Source organism: Triturus cristatus, chromosome 8 (genome assembly GCF_964204655.1).
Source record: "Triturus cristatus chromosome 8, aTriCri1.1, whole genome shotgun sequence".
Lineage (NCBI taxonomy): Eukaryota > Metazoa > Chordata > Amphibia > Caudata > Salamandridae > Triturus > Triturus cristatus.
In genome coordinates this window covers 796194797-796212642 of record NC_140591.1, presented here as the reverse complement: position 1 = coordinate 796212642, position 17846 = coordinate 796194797, and the positions used below count along the sequence as shown (strand labels likewise).

At 48.5% G+C, this 17846-nt stretch overlaps 1 protein-coding gene across 1 annotated transcript in view; it reads right to left on the bottom strand.

Annotated features, from left to right (window-relative positions):
* The window catches only part of BMX (BMX non-receptor tyrosine kinase), an 891026-nt gene that overhangs the window by 261947 nt on the left and 611233 nt on the right, over nucleotides 1–17846 (bottom strand). The gene's annotated exons all lie outside the window — the stretch shown is intronic.

The following is a 17846-nucleotide window of genomic DNA, read 5'->3' as shown; positions in this document are numbered from 1 at the left end:
GGGAGTCGGCTCTAAGGTGTGGTGGGAAGCCATTCCAGGCTTAAGGAGCCTAGTATGAGAAGTCACGGCCTCCTACTCTGCTTTTGTGTATGATTGAGGTGTGTGCTAGTGAGAGACCAACAGAGCGGAGGTGTCTGGAAGATTGGTAGAATTAATGTGGCTATTCAGGTAGGCAGGGCCTGTGTTGTAGTGTGCTTTGTGGGTGTGGCTGAGGAGTTTGAAGAGTGCACACTTGTGTACAGGGAGGCAGTGGAGTTCCCTGAAACATCACATTCAAGGTGCGAGTAATGCTAAGAGCAGAAGAAATATCATGTCTAAAACAAAAGTTGTCCAAATATGAAAATGTCAGCATAAGGATGTTGAGATACAAATAAGCACAAATAAGCAAGCGTTGTATTACACATTGAATTTGGTATAATTGAATTTGAGGGAGACTTTGATGAATTCATAGTATGTATGATTAAGCTTGTTGTTTCTATAGAAGAATGCTTGCTCACTTTGACGGCTGGATTCAAGCTAGCCTGGCTGATTAAGGGTGTTACCCAGAAACCGGTCCCAGGATGCTTGTTTTCGGTTCAGGGAAGACCTGGCTTGGCAGTTCGGGCTGGACTGTTCCCATGAGGCACAGGGTCAAGATTAATTTGAATATAGCTGGGTCTGAACTGAGGTGGCGAAGTGAGCTAAAAAAATGATAATGGATTCAATCCAGATCTGTGACTGGGGGTGAGTGTCCGAAAGGTTTCAACGCTCCGGCCATCATCTAATTGTGTTTGCTATATTGAAGAATGCTCAGCTTCTTAGAGATCCACAAAGACAGAACCCAACAGGCATACAGAGACAAAAAGACTCTGACGTTCTTTCTGAAAGAGTATATATGACTTTCAAAAATAAAAAATTGCTCATTTACTTCAGAGATAGAGTGCGCAATTATGATTTGACTAATCTGGATGCAAAGACAGCAGTGTTCAGATTAAAGCAAAAAGCAGTGTACCTAGAATAACATTCAATTAGGAGAATTTCTGTCTCTGTGGTAATCGAAGCACATTAACATGCATATGAAGATAAGGCAGAACTGAAACTCTGATGCTAATTAACGGACTTTGCACATTTCAGAAAGCAAAATTAGACCTTCCCAGGCCCTTTTTAGATCTCAGCTAGACAGCGCATGTGCTGACTCGAAGAGACATGTTGTATTTAATCTGTGAACTTCAGCTTGCCCACAGGCTTCCCATTTGCTTGCTTAATCATCTGTATAATGGCATGCATGTTCATGCCTCTTGTGTTTAGCTCTCCCCCAGTGCATGGTCCAAGTTCTTGTAAACATCCACTGCTCCAGTTTTTACCACCATTTTAGGACCTTCATTTTTCTTTCTTTTTCAGCACTCTATACAGTACTTGTGCTTTTACGAGCTCCGTCTCCTCCCACCTATCCTCATCCCACATCATCCCCTCCCTGTCACTGCTTTCCCCTTCGTTGGTACTTTCCATTTCCTCCACCCCTTACCTCCTATCTCTACTTGCTCACTCGCACCTCCTGGTGCTGACCCCAACCACAAATCACCCCCTCACCTAACCCTGTCACTCCTTTAAACTCCCATTCTAGTCTGTTTCATTCTAGTGAGTGGTGGTGTGTACACTGTATGTGGTCATTTGGCAATGGTGTTTATAGCTGGAAAATCAGACCTCACGTAAATCAGGCATGTGTTATCACAGGGCATCTCAGAGCTTCTAAATTACCTGTGTTTTCTGCTGTAAATGCATAGGCATGTTTCTCCTGTGCAAAATGATTGAACTGTTCATGTCTCACCTTGTTGCTTCTCATTTCATAGGGTGGGACACTATTTCTTCAAATTTCTCCCATCTGGACGCTATCTTACTTTTTCCGCATTTATCGATGAAGTATCTCCATGCCCCATTATTGCTTAACTTAGATTCTCTTCAAAGGTGGCAAGCTGAGTCTCGATGTCATCAAGGTCTGCCTACCCCTCAGTGTCAATGGCAAAAGCAGTCCTTATAATGTGGTTGCTGGTATTCGAACAAAATACAGAGTTCAAAATATCGAGTCATATAAATATCGAGTTTTTAATATTGTGATACAAAAATATAGTGATGCAGAAATATCATTTACAAAAATATCGATTTTCGATTTTCTAAGGTCAAAAATATCAATGTAAAAATATCGATGTTGTTAATATAGTTTACAAGAATATAGTTGTTAAAATTATCGATTTTTAATTATCTTTGTGTATTTTATTACATGTTTTAATTGTATATGTTATAATTTGTTTGTATTACTGTTGTTAATGTTTTTAAATATCATTTGTACATTTTTTGTTGTTTTTAATTTTATTTAATTGTTAATTGTAATTTTTTGAGTCATAGCGAGTTGTGGGGTTTGTAGGAGTACAGGGTGGAAAATAAATTAATTATAATCAAAACTAAAATGTACCCCTCCAGAGTCCAACTCTTTCTCCACTGTTACATTGAGAGTTTATATTTTTGTTAATATTGTTTCAATATATGTTATTATTATATGTTTGTGCATTTAACTTTATATTTGTATACATATAAATGAAGGTAATTTATAAAATATTTTGAGTAAAACAAACTTTTGTCTAGTGTTTACTTCTTATGTAGAGATAAATTGGAAATATTTGACATTTTTCTGCAGTTTATTTGCTATATGTTTTTGTATGTGTCTATGACAAGCGGTCGGAGGCATTCCGCCCGATATGGTAGTAGGATGACGGCAGTCGGAGTTTAAACCTGCGGGGGGATTCTGACGTGGTTCCTCATCTTAAAGTCTGCATAATCCAGTTAATGACGGCCGTTCCACTGTTGGGATTATGATGGCGGTTTTCGATAGCCATTTCACATCGGCCTTTCTGTCATGGAAAGACTGTCGGAAAGTGGCATTGTGGTGAGCCTTTTCCATCTGCCGCACAAGCTGCCATTGTGAAATTGATGTTTGCAACTGCCCTAATGGTGGTCGCATTGTAAGAGTGTGGTCAGAACTGTCGACCTAAGGTAACTTTTGGGCGGCTTGTTTAGATGTATCACACAATTTGCATTTTACCTCTGTTTTTTCTACTGGCCCATGAGGGCGTGCACTCTTGTACAGTTGAGCCATGTCATATGGCTAGGCAATTTATTGCATATGTATTGTATTTTCATTATATTTGCACTGTTTTGGCATTTTATTACATATCAATTGTTTAGCATTACATTTGCATTGTTTTGTCTGTGTTCTGTACCTTTACCAACCAGGTACCATTCACTATATCATAGCCCTAGTGCACTCATGACTTTGCTGCATGCCTCCCACATGATCAAGACCGTTTTGCGGTCGAAACGTGTAATGAGAATGCCAATAAAACAACTTTGGAGAACCTCTTGAGTTCCCTAAGTGTGGGTTTACTTTAAGTATGCGTGGAAGTCAATTTTAAAAAAATTGAAAAAGTTAATATAATTTAATATAAATTCCAGTCCAGGTTTTCACGCTGAACCAAGGAGAAGCGAGGAGGATGGGAGGAGGACGCCGGCTGTTCTGTCTTCCATTTGTGCCTACGGCCCCCCCTCTCTCATGCAGCAGGGTGCAGGTCACTTCATTGAATTGCTGCCTCTCTGATTTGTGACAAATTTTGGGAAAAGTCTGGTGCTCTGAGTCTTGGTGTCCTCTCGCTGCCTTGGAGCTGCCTTGGAGCTGAGACAGAAGCTGAGACAGGGGCTCATTTTTCTGTAGCCGGCAGAGATCAAAGAGTGCCGACTGTACCCGACTGTACCTGACAGTTCTGAACTGCACCGGAGTTTATACTGGAGAGGCACAACAGGGATATCTGTCACTCCGGTTCAGCCCGTGGCTCTGCAAGTTGGCAGTTGAGGCTCGAAGGTTTGAGGTGCTGCTGCTGCCAGGAGTCACAGCGGTCTTCTGCGGCGGCAGGGGACTGCATTAACGGAACCGGTACTTCCCACCTTCCCACCTCCATATCTCCAGTCCGTCCCTTGCACCCCTTTGTATCCTTTTGGGTGCCATCCTTGAAAACAACCTGGAGCGCGAAGCGGGGATCACCTGGAGAGAGGCGGTGAATTTGTGGCAGGAGTTGAACTTGGAGCTAGGGCAGAACCTAGCTCGCGGGTGCATGCAGTTTAAAGTTCACCCGCTTAGTTTGCTCAGTTTGCTTAGTTTGTTCTATCTGCTTGGCCGCTGGCTGCTTGGCTGCACACAGCGTTACTACACTCTGGTTTCCCACGCTGCTTCTTGGGTTTTTGACAGTCTCGACAGACCGCCCCAGCCCGCCTAATCCCGGCAGCGCCAGCAGCTTCCACCTCCTCAGCTGTCCGGCCACCTTTGTTACCTGCCTCCGGTCCGCTGGGTATCCACAACTGAGTTTCAGCTAGTTTCTGCTTAGCGGCTGACTTGTGGCAGATTTGCAGCAGGATTTGGGACGCCAGGGATTGGGTCGACAATTATAAGTTAAAAGTGCAAATGACAACGAAGCGCCAATGAGGTGAGAAGCGAGGATTGTAAAGACAACAAAGATTCTCCAACAAGAAAAGTGAAAGAGTGGAAAGTAAGGTCACCTCAAAGGCCCAAAAGATCAAAAGGCTTTGCGAGGTATGGGCACGGCAAGCAGCGAGCAGCGAATTCCACCCTGATCCTACTCCCCCTGCTCTGCTGCTTCACTCGACAGTGAGCTTCGGTCCATCTGCAACTGCAACTTCCACGGAGCTCTCACGTTGCCCACCCAGTCATTTTAATTTTAACAGCCAAGACAGGTCACCCAGCTCTCCCCTTCTTTCTCTTCTCCTGCCAAAGCAAAGGATGAGATCAGGCAAGCAGAGGTCTACAGCCCCACAAAAGAAAAGGAAACGGAGAGAGATATCAACCATGGACACAGACCGGCTACTTAACTCGTCGCCAAGTGCTTCCGGAAGCACAACAGTCAGTACGCTTCCTGTGCAATCGAAGGAAGCAGGCTTGGTGGGCCAATACCCATTCAGTAATCAACCAAAAATAACGACAAAATTTGCCTTCCTGAAAGATGCAGGGTCAGCAGTCTTTTCAAGCAATATGAAAAAAAAAGGGTCTACCCATTCCTACAGTGTCCATCAGCATGGGTAGCTCAGGCGGAATCAATGAGATGGGCAAATCTCAAACCAACCAAGCGAAAGTCACCAGCCAATTTGATGAGTACACACCATCACAGAAGGGAGGAGACCCTAATATATCCACGCAGAACAGTTTGCAGAACAGTTTAGGGGTTCACGCAGTCACAACTTCAGAAAGTCCCAAAACTAAGACCACCTCAATACAATCAATGCCCAGGTGCGACTTTGCAGCAACTCCTGTTGATGGATCAAATCTAATCTACAACAACATTGTCCCCTCAACTGAATTTAACAGAGAGACAATGAGAGATCCTGTAGCCACCAACACTGTTCTTCCTAACGCCAGCTTAGACACAATGTGTAATCACGATGAACTACAAACAATTCCTGCCATAAAGGAAAGTGGATCTGAAATGACAGAGGGGGGAGAAGACATTCACATTTCTGCTCTCATACCATCCATACCACAAGTGCTTGCACCCTCCGGGGGGAGGGAGAAAGAGAATCCGCCCAAAGCGCACAACACTACTCTACCGGGTCTGCGTCCTTGCAATATATGGAGGAAGCGCGCGCCGTGGAGAGAGATCTCGCCATTCTTGAATCAAAAGTATGGGAAAAATGCTGTCTCATACGGCAAAGACGCCCCTGACCATACTCGACCATCATCATCCCCAAATGAGGAGAAGAAGAAGGTGGAATTCAAACAAGAGAGGGCATGGGCCACAGCTCTGGGCATCCTATAAAGGTCAGCTGATGCATCGACCTATCAAGCAAACAAAATGGACATATAAATCAGTCTTCTGAACACATTAGCTGTATACGTAGCCAAAATAGATGACAAAATTACAAACTTGAATATCCTGATCAGACGGGCCCAAGCGGCCGTAGACCACCCGCAACAAGGATGCTACTGCTCACCAATAATCGAGAAATTGAGCACGCTCCCAGTAATGGTGGAAAAACTGTAGGTAGACCTAAAAGAAATTACAAACTCTAAGTCATCCCCCTCAAGCAATAGCAACGGCGACTCAGGTCACGCAACCAAAGAAAAGGTGGCAGCAAATCCAGGAGTGCGAAGGGAAGATATCAATGTCTTATCTTCACCCCTGGATACATCGGCTACTGGCAGTTTAAGGAGCGAACAACAAAAATCCCCACTTGCGGGGAAAGCTCAGCCCACTTCACCTCTTCAAACTGATCAGGACATGGAAGATCAGATTGGTAAGGTGAAAAGACAAAGGAAGCAAAAAGGCTGCAATAAGATCCGCAGGACCAAACAAGATCTGAACCTTTACCCTCTGTTTAACACTTACAGACGAGCTACCGCTACAGAGCATAACGACTTTAAAACAATTGGCGAGCCAAAAAATCAACAAGAGGTCCAATCCACCACACTGGAAAGCGACAAACAAAATAAGACTGACACTCTGTTACCTGCAAAGGAAAAGGACGTAGCCGAGGCAGAACAGGATGACTTGGGTAATAGGGGGAAAACGGAGCCAACCTCAACCACCCAAATGGCAATTTCTGAATCAATGCCGTTACAAAAGTCAGAGGGCCAAAGATCTACCGGGCTCATGGATCTGCTTGGAAGTACCAATTCAGCAAGTCCGGATCAAATCAGCAGCTCACACCAAAATCATTCGGGCATTTTTACTTAATTGGCGAAGGGATTGGGAGGCGAAGCACCAACCGCCCGTGGGTCAAACCAAAAGAGCTTTAGTGTGCGGAACAGGCCACCTCTCACACCTGTTCACAAAGCAACAAACGTGCAATTATCAGGACCACCTCTCACACCTGTACACAAAGCAATGAACGTGCAACTATCAGGACCCCCGACAGGAACAGACCCAATGCATTGGGCCCATAGATCAGAGTCCCAATCTCGGCTTCCAGTGGCCCCCTCCCAAGGAGATCCAACCTTCATGCTTTTTTTACCCGGAGTATAAGTCCAAAGGTGGCTGCGACATACTAAACAGCGGGAATATCATCAAACTGATAGAAGCAAAAGGCCTGTTCAATGTCATAACCTCACAGGACATTATATCAATAGAATTCATCTCACCAGGCCAGGGTCAAATAAATGAAAGCATGAAGGTTACTTGGAGCTCGTTAGAGGCAATGAATACAGAAAACTTCAAGCAGTGGGGTATACTCATACTACCCGATAGGGAACCAGGATATCCACACGTTCTGCAAGGAACCCGAGGCCTTGAGCGTCCACACACTGAAAAAAGAGCTGTCTATTCAGTGTTGAGGAGTGCCCATGATAAAGCTCCAACCTCTCACTCAAAACTAACAAATGCAAGAGAGGATCAGATCACGCTCAAAAGGGATCTGGAAGAGGCCGAAACATGGTCATGGCTGGCGGGCTCCCTAAATTCAACCCGGTTGCTCCGTTGACATCACAACAACCAAACGAGCTACGACATCTGCCCATTAAGGATTTGCTCTTGGAACATTAATGGGTTATCAAGCAAACTGGGGGACATAGCAACAATCTCCTACTTACGATCATTTGAGATAATACTACTTCAGGAGACATGGCTCGTGGAGCCGCAGCAAATAGAAGGGTTCAAAACACATCACATCCCAGCCCTGAAACTGAAATCTTCAGGAAGAGGCAGCGGTGGCTTAGCAATTTACATATCAATAAAAAACGCAATCACCTCATGGGACCTCGTGAGCCCCTCTCATTTTCTCCAGTCGGTAGGAATCTCATTTAGTACAAACAAAGGCCAGCCCAGGTCCATCAATCTAATGAATGCCTATGTTCACCCAAACTCAGTGTCCAGACAATCCTTCTCAGATGAGGTGACAGAGTCAGTATTAGGAAGGAAATCTGGTCCCTCGAATACAGACATAATACTATCTGGCGACTTCAACATGTGGCTAATGTTTGACCTACAGAAAAACGAGGTAACTACCACCGCAGGACCCCCCCTGGATGGCGCAGGATGATCGGAAGCGACGCTCCTTACAAAGAAACCTGGAACACCTTGGTCTTAGAGCCCTCAATGGGCGCTTTCTCCCTGACAAGCCATACTTATCAAAAAATGGCGCATCCTTAATTGATTATACTTTGTTAGCCTCTCCCTCCTGCATCAAATATTAGGTTTCGGATTCGGCAACAGAACAGAAAGTGATCACAGCCCTCAAGAAATATCGCTTAGCACTAGTTTAGTGAAACATGCAGAGGCAAGGTCCCAAGCCTTCGGAAGCTATACGATTAATCTAAAACGAATCAAGTGCTTGGATAATAATCTACAGCAGGTTTGAACGAAGTCAAAACACATTTTTGAGAGTACCAGTAGGACAGACGACGACCACATTGCTAACTGGACAACATTTGTAACAAAATTGACAGATAGACATGCAAAATCAATAACGTACGCAAATTCAAAAGGGCCACAACAGCCAACCTCTTGGAATCCAACAATACGATCAGCAAAAAGAAATATGAACCGGCTATGGTGGGAATTAATAAACAAAGCCAATGGACCCACCAACAATAACCAAATTGAGAGAAGCCCGCAAACACCTGAAGACAGTAAAAAGAGAACATCGCAGGGCTCACTGGAATTCTTTCTGGGCCAAATTATATCAAGACATTAAGTCAAATGATTCTGCGAGGTTCTGGCATACCATCAATAGTCTTAGAGGGAATGTCCCGAAAGCAGCTTCATCAAACATACTGAAGTCCAAGTGGTATTCTTTCTTGTACATTCACTTCAACAATCGACAAGAATACACAGTTGATCAGCGTCCTGGAGAAGAGGGCAGAAGAGCTCCAAAAGTGTCAAACATGCCTCCAGAGTGATTGGTTAAAATGCTAACCATGGAAGAATCTCCTTACAAAGGCCAAATACCTGAAAAGTTAACAGTGAGATTAAATCACCCAAGCAGTATCGAACAGATCAAAAAGGTCCGGAAAGATGGAGCTCCAGGCCCAGGAGGCATCCCTCCGGCTTTGTTCAAGGAAGATTCGGCCTTCTGGGCTTCTAAGCTATCTCCACTCTTTACTTCCATCTTACAAAAGAACATCATTCCACCTTCGTGGCAAGGTTCAATTCTTGCACTAATATTCAAAGGTGGTGACAATCTCCAGGGAATTACCGATTGGTCGCCCTTATCGACAATGAAGCAAAGTACTTTGCTGGGACACTACTCAACTCACTTCGGACATGGGCCGACGAACATTCAGTAATTCCTCTGAACCAAACTGGCTTTACAAGTGACACAGGTACCTCGGTTAATCTCATGACTCTCTCTTGCTTGATAGACCAGGCTGAAACCAGCACTAGTCCGTTTTACATGGGATTTATAGACTATAAAGCCGCCTTCGACAACGTTAACAGGGCCAAGCTCTGGCAAAAGCTTTCCAGATTGAACATCCCAAACGGTCTTTTAAGAGCCATACAGCTACTACACCGGGACACATGAGTCAGGATCAAGATCGGGGACGGCTCCAGACTGTCACGCCCGATCGTAACAACCAAAGGACTCAAACAAGGATGTGTCCTGGCCCCCACACTTTTTAACCTATTTTTATCGGACTTCCCAGAAGCCCTAAACAAGGCAAACTCTCACACTCCCAAACTAGCTGTCTTTCAGCTGTCAAACCTCCTGTACGCCGATGATGTAGTTCTCCTAAGCAACACAAAGATTGGCCTACAAAGACTTATAGACACTACTGTCGAATATTCAATAAAGAATGAGCTCCAGATAAACAATAAGAAAACTAAAATCTTGGCGGTCCGTCCAGGAATGCCCCAGAAGCGCTGGCATGGGTCCTAAATTCCGAAAGCATTATAGAATCCAAGTGCCACAAGTTCTTAGTTCTCTTCGATAACAACGGAAGATACAAAACCCACCTAGAAGAGCAAAAAAAGAAGGGAGTAGCACTATCTTTCGCACTCAGTTCTATTCATAAGAAGCTATTTGGCCCAAAATTCGCCCCAACATTGCAAGCAGCACAGGCAAAAGTTATTCCTACACTAACATACGGAAGTGAGGTGCTAAAAGGGCTGGACAGTGGCCATTTAGATAAAATCATTGCGAAAATCTTCAGAACAGTGTTCCAGTTACCAACACACACGTCACCTGCCCAAGTCAGGCTGGAACTGGGCATCTGTAACCAATCCATCGCCAGATTGATGAGCTTCTTAATGTGCTGCCACAAATTGAGGTCGTCAAAAGAAGGCAGCCTAGCGCAACACCTACAGGTCTACCCTGCACATGAAATGGTGGCGGGCAGGGTATGAATATTGGGCGAGAGGACTAAAAACCTTAAGCTTGAACGAAGTTTGGGACCTACAAGTCAGTCAAAGCGAATTCAAAAGGCTAGGAAAAACAAGCGCAAAAAAATTCTCTTCTTTAGAACATAAGGCATGTCTCGCAAGAAGTCACGGCTGGAAGACTCTCAGATCGTATGACCATCTGACGCCTCAGGGGTATCTAATCCTGCCGTTCACCTCACGCACCAAACTCTGTTTCTTAAAACTAATAATGGGAGTGATTAACGTGTCCTGCCATCTTCCCAAATGGAAAAGAGAATAAGCTCAGCAACACTGTCAGCTTTGTGGAAACCATAGGGAAGACATAACACACATCCTATGTCTGTGTCCAAGTCTGCTGAAATAAAGGTCTCTTTTACGGAGAGGCTGGATCATCAACAAGGTCAGATAATGCAGAGCCGCAGTACTAGCCTGCTTTGACCCAAGGAACACCAACCTAAACTGTGCTCTAGTAAGGTTTATGGATCGAGCTGCAAAAAAACTAGGGGAGGGGATTCACTAACAGCAACCTCATCCAGGAAAACAACAGGCAGATCCTCCTAGCTGGCACTCAGACAAAGGAAAAAATTATTGTCAGTGTCACTAAACTAACTGACAAAGGGGGCTCAGCGCATAGGTTGGCGCACTCCTGGACTCAATTTCCAAATCTTGGACATCACCACCAATGCCACAAAGGGTGAAAATTAACGTATCTGCGGCAGGACAACTACATGTGCACTTTGAAAAAAGTGGGGCCCGGGGGTCTTTTATTAAGGACTTGGGTTTTTTTTTTTTTTTTTTTAAAAGGTTTTTATTGAACAGAAAAAAGGATACAAGCATGGGCCTACAACCACCAGGGCCGGCCGCTAGAATCAAAACGGATCACACAGTGTTAAAGTCATCAACCGACCCATGGTCCCCAGCCCATTACAGAAGCTCCGGATACTCCTAAGGGAATCAGGATACATACATTTACCATAAATAACAACTAAAAACAAAAGGCGAGGCGTAGTGACATGAAGTGGGCGTCAGACTACAGCAGGGGGACCCTACATCCGACCACCAGATGGCGGTCAAGGGAAAGGAGGACTAAGAGGTCAGGGGGGGGTCACGGGAGAGCCAGGTCTACACTCGGATATTCCAAATACGCAAGGAACCATCAAGGGTCAGGGGGACAAGGCAACCTCGGAAGTGTCCACCAGGGGGGGGCACAGATATTTCCCCGATACTGATTCCATTGCCCCCAGATTCTACCCCATGCCCCCGGTTTACCACGAGCCACATACACAGTCTTCTCCCTGAACATGCACCAGTCCATGTTCTCCTTCCATACAGACACGGTGGGCGGCCGCTGGGAACCCCAAAGCTGCGCTATATCTCTCTTGGCAATCATGTTCCCCAGGGCCGCCCACCGAGTCTGGGCCGCGTTATAATCATTGGGCTCCCACACATTCAGAACACAGCGATGCACCTCCGGCAACAGAGCGACCCCGGTGACTTGTCCCATTACCACATGCACCCGGCGCCAGTATTCCGCCACCTCGCGGCACTCCCAAAGGATGTGGAGAAAGGTGGCACTAAGTCCACAGCCCCGCTTACAGAGCCCGTCGTCAGAAAATCCCATCGAAACCAAACGGGGACCCGTCACGTAAACCCGGTGGAGAATCTTAAGCTGGACCAGACGGAGACGGGCCGGGATGGCCACCTCCTTAGGGGACGACAGTGCGGACTGCCAGTCCTCGTCGTCCAGCTCCACCCCATCTCCCGTCCATGCCTCCCGAAGACGCACCAAGAGGTCAGCCCGATTATTAATAAGTTTTTTATAAATTAGAGAAATAGTGCTGTCAGGCACGTGACCATCGAGTATGCGGTCCTCGAGGGGCGAAGAAGCCGGGACCTTGGTCCCTACCCCAAAGACCGAGAGCAGGGCATGCCGAACCTGGGCGTAACGGAAGAACTCCCTTTCAGTAAGCTCGTATTCACTCTGGAGCGCCGCGAAGGTTTTAACCGCGCCCTTGATCCATAGGTCTCCCACTCTGCTAATACCGATCGTGTCCCAACGCTCAAAGCCTTTCGTTTTCCAGAGGCTTCCCAGTCGGTCGGAGGCAAATAAAGGAGTGGCACATGTTAAGCGCTCACTCCAGCCCATGGCTACATTAGCCGCCTTCCAGATCCTTACCGCAATCTTAGTAGGCCCCGTAAGGGTCCTTCCAGCCGAGCGGGAGTAAAGCGCCCTATTATAGTCACCGCCGGGAAGCAGGAATTTATCCATCTCATACGCCGGGTTCAAGCCAGGCGCATACGTGGCATGGTTAATGGCCGATAGCTGTGAGGCCCAATAGTACCTTCTAATGTCGGGAAGCGCGATGCCCCCGTCGTACCAGGGGAGAGTAAGCTTTGCCAGAGCGATACGCGCCCGCCCGTCCCATACCAGTCTCCTCTGCAGGCTCTCCACCTCCCGAAAGTAGGCCACCGGAATGACGTCGAAGGAGTTCTGAAGTGCATAAAGGAATCTGGGAAGGGACATCATTTTAAACAGTGCTGCGCGACCAAGCGGGGACAAGGGCAGCTTACACCACCGAGCCGTATCCTCCCTCAAACGCCGAAGTGGAAGCAGGAGGTTCTGCTCATAGCGAACCGCCGGGTCCAACGAGACGTACACCCCCAGGTATTTAAAGCCGGACAGAGATAGTTGGATCGGAAGCCGAGGCGGCAAGAGAGGAGGGCCACCAGAGATAGGATAGACACAGGATTTAGACCAGTTAATCGTCAAACCCGAATTTCTCCCAAAGGAAGTAAGAACATCAAAGAGAACATTAAGCGACTGCCGCGGCGAGGTGAGATACAAAAGAATATCATCCGCGTACAACGAGACCCGATCCTCGAAGCCCGGGGCCCACCGGATCCCTCTGATCGAGGGCTCCCAGCAGAGCCAGGCAGCGAGCGGTTCCAAGGCGAGAGCAAAGAGCAGAGGGGACAACGGGCACCCCTGCCTCATACCCCTACCGAGAGCGAAAGGCCGGGAGACCCGCCCATTGACAACCACCTGAGCCATTGGTCCAGTGTAAAGAAGCTTCACCCAGCCAAGAAATCCCTCCCCAAAGCCGAATTTGGTCAAGACAGCCCAGAGGAATGGCCACTCGATGGTATCAAAGGCCATCGTGGCATCCAAAGAAACCAGTACGGCTGGTTCGGAGAGGTACTCCGCCCTAGCGAGGGCGCCGTGGAGACGCCGCAGGTTAAGAGCGGTGTTACGATGAGGGATGAAGCCGCATTGATCAGGATGGATCAGATCACAGATAACGCTCAGCAAACGATTGGCGAGGACTTTAGCCAGTATCTTAGGCTCGGCGTTTAATAGAGAAATAGGCCTGTAGGAGGCACAGCGGTCTCGTGGCTTACCTTCCTTGGGGATCACGACTATAGTAGCCAGACGCTGGTCGGCGGGAAGGGAACCCGTCTCGAGGGACTCCTGGAACATACGACGGAGGAAAGGCGCGATTTTATCAGGGCACAACTTATACAACTCAATAGGCAGGCCGTTGGGACCCATAGCCTTGCCAGAGCGAAGGGACCGAATCGTGGTGGCAATCTCGTCAACGGACAAGGGGGTGTCCAGCTGTTCACGGTCCTCGACGGACAGGCCGGGCAAAGCAATATCCCGCAGCAGAAGGCGAGAGTCTTCCTCATCCCTATCCGTCACCGGGGAGTACACGGCCCGGAGGTGGTCAGCGAAACACTCCACAATCTCACCAGGCTCAGTCACACACGCTCCGTCCGAGGCCCGAAGCTCCGGGACCACACGATTCACTCTCTCCTTCTTGTCCAGCCAAGCAATCAATTTACCCGCCTTGTCCCCGGCGTCATACAATCTACCCTGCTGCTCCCTATACATAGTCTTGGCAGCATCAGTAACAAGAGACCTGTATTCAAACTGCTTCAAGCTGAGGGCATGGAGCCTGTCCGGAGTGACACCCGCCTCCAAGGCCGACTCCAGCCCCGAGATGTCAGTCTCCAGCTTCACCACTGCCTCACTCTTGATCTTCTTAGCCACAACTATCTGGGAGAGGGCGTGTCCGCGGAGCACGGTTTTAAAGGCTTCCCACAGGGACATTGCGGACGACACCGACCCCTCGTTTTCAAGGAAGTATTGGTCAATCGACTTGACCAAGCTGTCGCGAGTTGTAGGGTCTCGCAGGTACCAAGGGTTAATGGGAGCGATCCGCCCTGCAGACCGCGACCCGGTGTCAAAGAGCAGCCACAGCGGGGAATGATCAGAGATACCCCGCGCCAGGTGCCTAACCTCTCGAATGCGAGCAGTCTGGGCCGCGGGCATAAGGAAATAGTCTAATCTGGAAAGACTCCCATGCGCCCCAGATTGAAAGGTGTACTGACATTGTGTCGGATGCATCAATCTCCAACTATCTACCAGACCGAAGGTCTCCAATAGTCCGCCGAGCCATGCCTGGGCAGCGGGGAGGGCCCTGGGCGGGTGACGATCCAGGTCACCCGAAAGCACCGAATTGAAGTCCCCGCCCATAAGCAAAAGACTGTCGGGAAGTTCAAGCAGCATTCTACCCAAGTCCGAAAAGGTGGAGTTCTGGAGGCCCGGGGGGACGTAAACTGAGACCAAGGAAAGGGACTGCCCCTCCCACCTCCCAGTCAGACCCACATAGCGCCCTCTATCATCCGAGACTACCCTGGTGATCTCTAACGGAAGTGAGGATCGCAGGAGAATGCCCACCCCTCTAGAACCTGTGGTGAAACCAGAATGAGCCACGAGGCGGTATCCCCCCCTGTTCATTGCATGACAAACATTACCAACCAGATGCGTCTCCTGTAAAAACACCACATCAGGAGCCAGACGACGCAAATACTGCAGCACAACACCCCGCTTGATACGGTCCCCCAACCCATTGACGTTCCATGACATCAACCTCAACCCGTCCCCCCCCATCCCCTCCAGTAGATCAAAGGTCCCCCAGCCAGTAGCACAGCCCCCGAAACTGGACAAAAATCAATACCTCGCCCTGAAAACAAAAAACACACATCAAAACAACTCCTCCCACCCCCCAACCCCCCCCCAAATCCAACTCCCCCCACCCTGCACCCCTGCGGTCCAAAAAACCACCCCAACTTGCAGTGTGCCTGTCGCCCTACTAACCCCATTCTACGAAAAGACCCCGGAGGAGGAAAGGGACCCGTCCCCGCCCGCCCCCCACACAGGTCATAGTGAGACAAAATGAACAAAAGAAGTAAAACCCAACCGAACAGTGCAAAATGGCAAAGTCAAGGACCAAAAGTCACTCCAAAGGGGACCCGTCACCTTCGGTACCGGCAGAGGGCCCAGGCCGGTCACCCCTGTCCGGCAGCGAGTCCAGCCAGTCACTCACAGTCGCGGGAGAGTCAAAAAAGGCAGTCCGACCCTCATGTTCCACTCGAAGTTTTGCGGGATAAAGCATAGAGTACTTAAGGCCCAGGTCACGGAGACGACGCTTCACCCCCTGGAAACCCATCCGCTGTTTCTGGACAAGTTGGGTGAAGTCCGGATAAAAGTTAATTGACGAGTTCTCATGACGAACCGGGCCGTGGACCCGTGAGGCCTGCAGAATCGCATCTCGGTCTCTATAGTGGAAAAGTTTGGCTACAATAGGCCTCGGGGGGCCCCCGGCCGCGGTCGACCGCCCGGAACTCGATGGGCCCGCTCCACGGCAAAGAACTTACTTAGGCCAGCGGGGGCCAGCTGTTGGAGGATGAGTTCCTCAACCAGGAGGTCAACCGGGCGGTTGTCGGAGGACTCCGGTACGCCTATGACACGGATGTTATTGCGTCGGGCTCGTCCCTCGAAGTCCTCCAGCCGCCGGGCCATCTGATCGTTAGCCATCTTGATGTCGCCAAGAGTGGTCTGCAGGTCCAACACATCCGCACCAAGGGTGGACGTCCGCACATCGAGCGCTTGAACCCTCTCGTTGGTTTTAGAGAGATCCGCCCGAATTAATGTGACATCGATTGCCACCGTGTCGATTTTACGGGCCAAGGCCTCGTACTGCGTGGCGATGGTCTCCCTGATGCCATCAATGGCGCCCATGATGTCCTGCAGGGACAGCTCCGGAGAGACGGACGTGCCACCACCGGCGGCGTCTGGGGGGGCGCCGGCCGCTCCAGGGGACCCTCTGCCATGAGTGTAGCGGTCCATGTTGTTCGCCTGGACCGGTCCCCCGCGGAGGGAAGCTTTAGTCTTGCGCCCCTCGGGGCCCCCCTTGCCCCCCATTTGGGCCACGCTCACCGAAGGGGACCGCCGATCAAGGGTCGAATGTGCACCGGCACCGCAGACGGGCGCCTCACCAGAGTCCGCAATATAGCGGTGTGAGGGGACCAAAGGCAATGGGCACACTAGTAGCAGGCGGAGACAAAGACCTCACGCAGAGGCCTAGGAAACACCCAGCCACACCAAGCGATTCCGCCGTCCAGCCCCTTCAAAGTCCAAAAGTGAAACCGAAAGTGATGGAGCGACCACTGGCACAGCGCTGTAGCCGCTGTTGTTCAATTACACCCCGGCTCCACAGTTCGCCCTCGCACCGGGCACCGCCGTCGGGTGGGTCCCAAAAGTTCAGACCACGATAAATCAGGATTCCCAGGTCCGATTCGATTTCTGAAAGGAGATCCGTGTTCAGCCAGCCTTCATCTTCCAGATTCCGTAAACTATATCAGGATAATCTCAGGATAAATTCCGAGGAGCAGCGAGGGTCCGGGGAGCCCTGTGCTCACGCGACCATCTTGGATGCGCGCTAGGCTCCTCCTCAGGACTTGGGCTTTTATCTTCTTTTAATGCTTAAACTTTTATCTTTTGTATCTTGCAAAGGTTTTTTTAAATCATGCAATAACGTTCTTTAATATAATATAAATTAAGCTTAATATTTTTATAATAGTTTTACATTACATATGTGCAGATAAACATACATCAATAACACTGAGAGGGGGATGGAGAGCTATTAGATGGTCCAGAACCCTTGCCCCCAAGAATAATTATGGAAATACTGGTAGGGTAACTGTTCCTGTAGGAGTATTTTTTCAGGATGAAAAAATGGCACAGGTAAGGGAATCTTCCTTTTTAGGAAGTGATGTCCTCACAAACCTGTGAGGTTGTCATGCTTCATCATCGGGCTTAGCTCCTTGTGGGGTCAGCACTGAAATATCCCACAAGCCCCACGAGAGGGCTCTTTTGTGAAAATCTTTTAATCGAATAGCTGTGATGATGAGTGCAGGTGTGTGGGGTGAGTGAAGGGTGAAGTAACAATACCGAAGAGGTACCAAAAATCAATTTAATCGGAGTCCCCTTGGTAGAGATAAAAGCAATGTGTTCCTTGTTATCACCTAGTAATGAAGAAAATCAATAAAGCAGGGTGTGCAGGTTGTGTCGGTTCGACATGTTTCATGCCTCAGTGGTCCAGGAGGGATCCA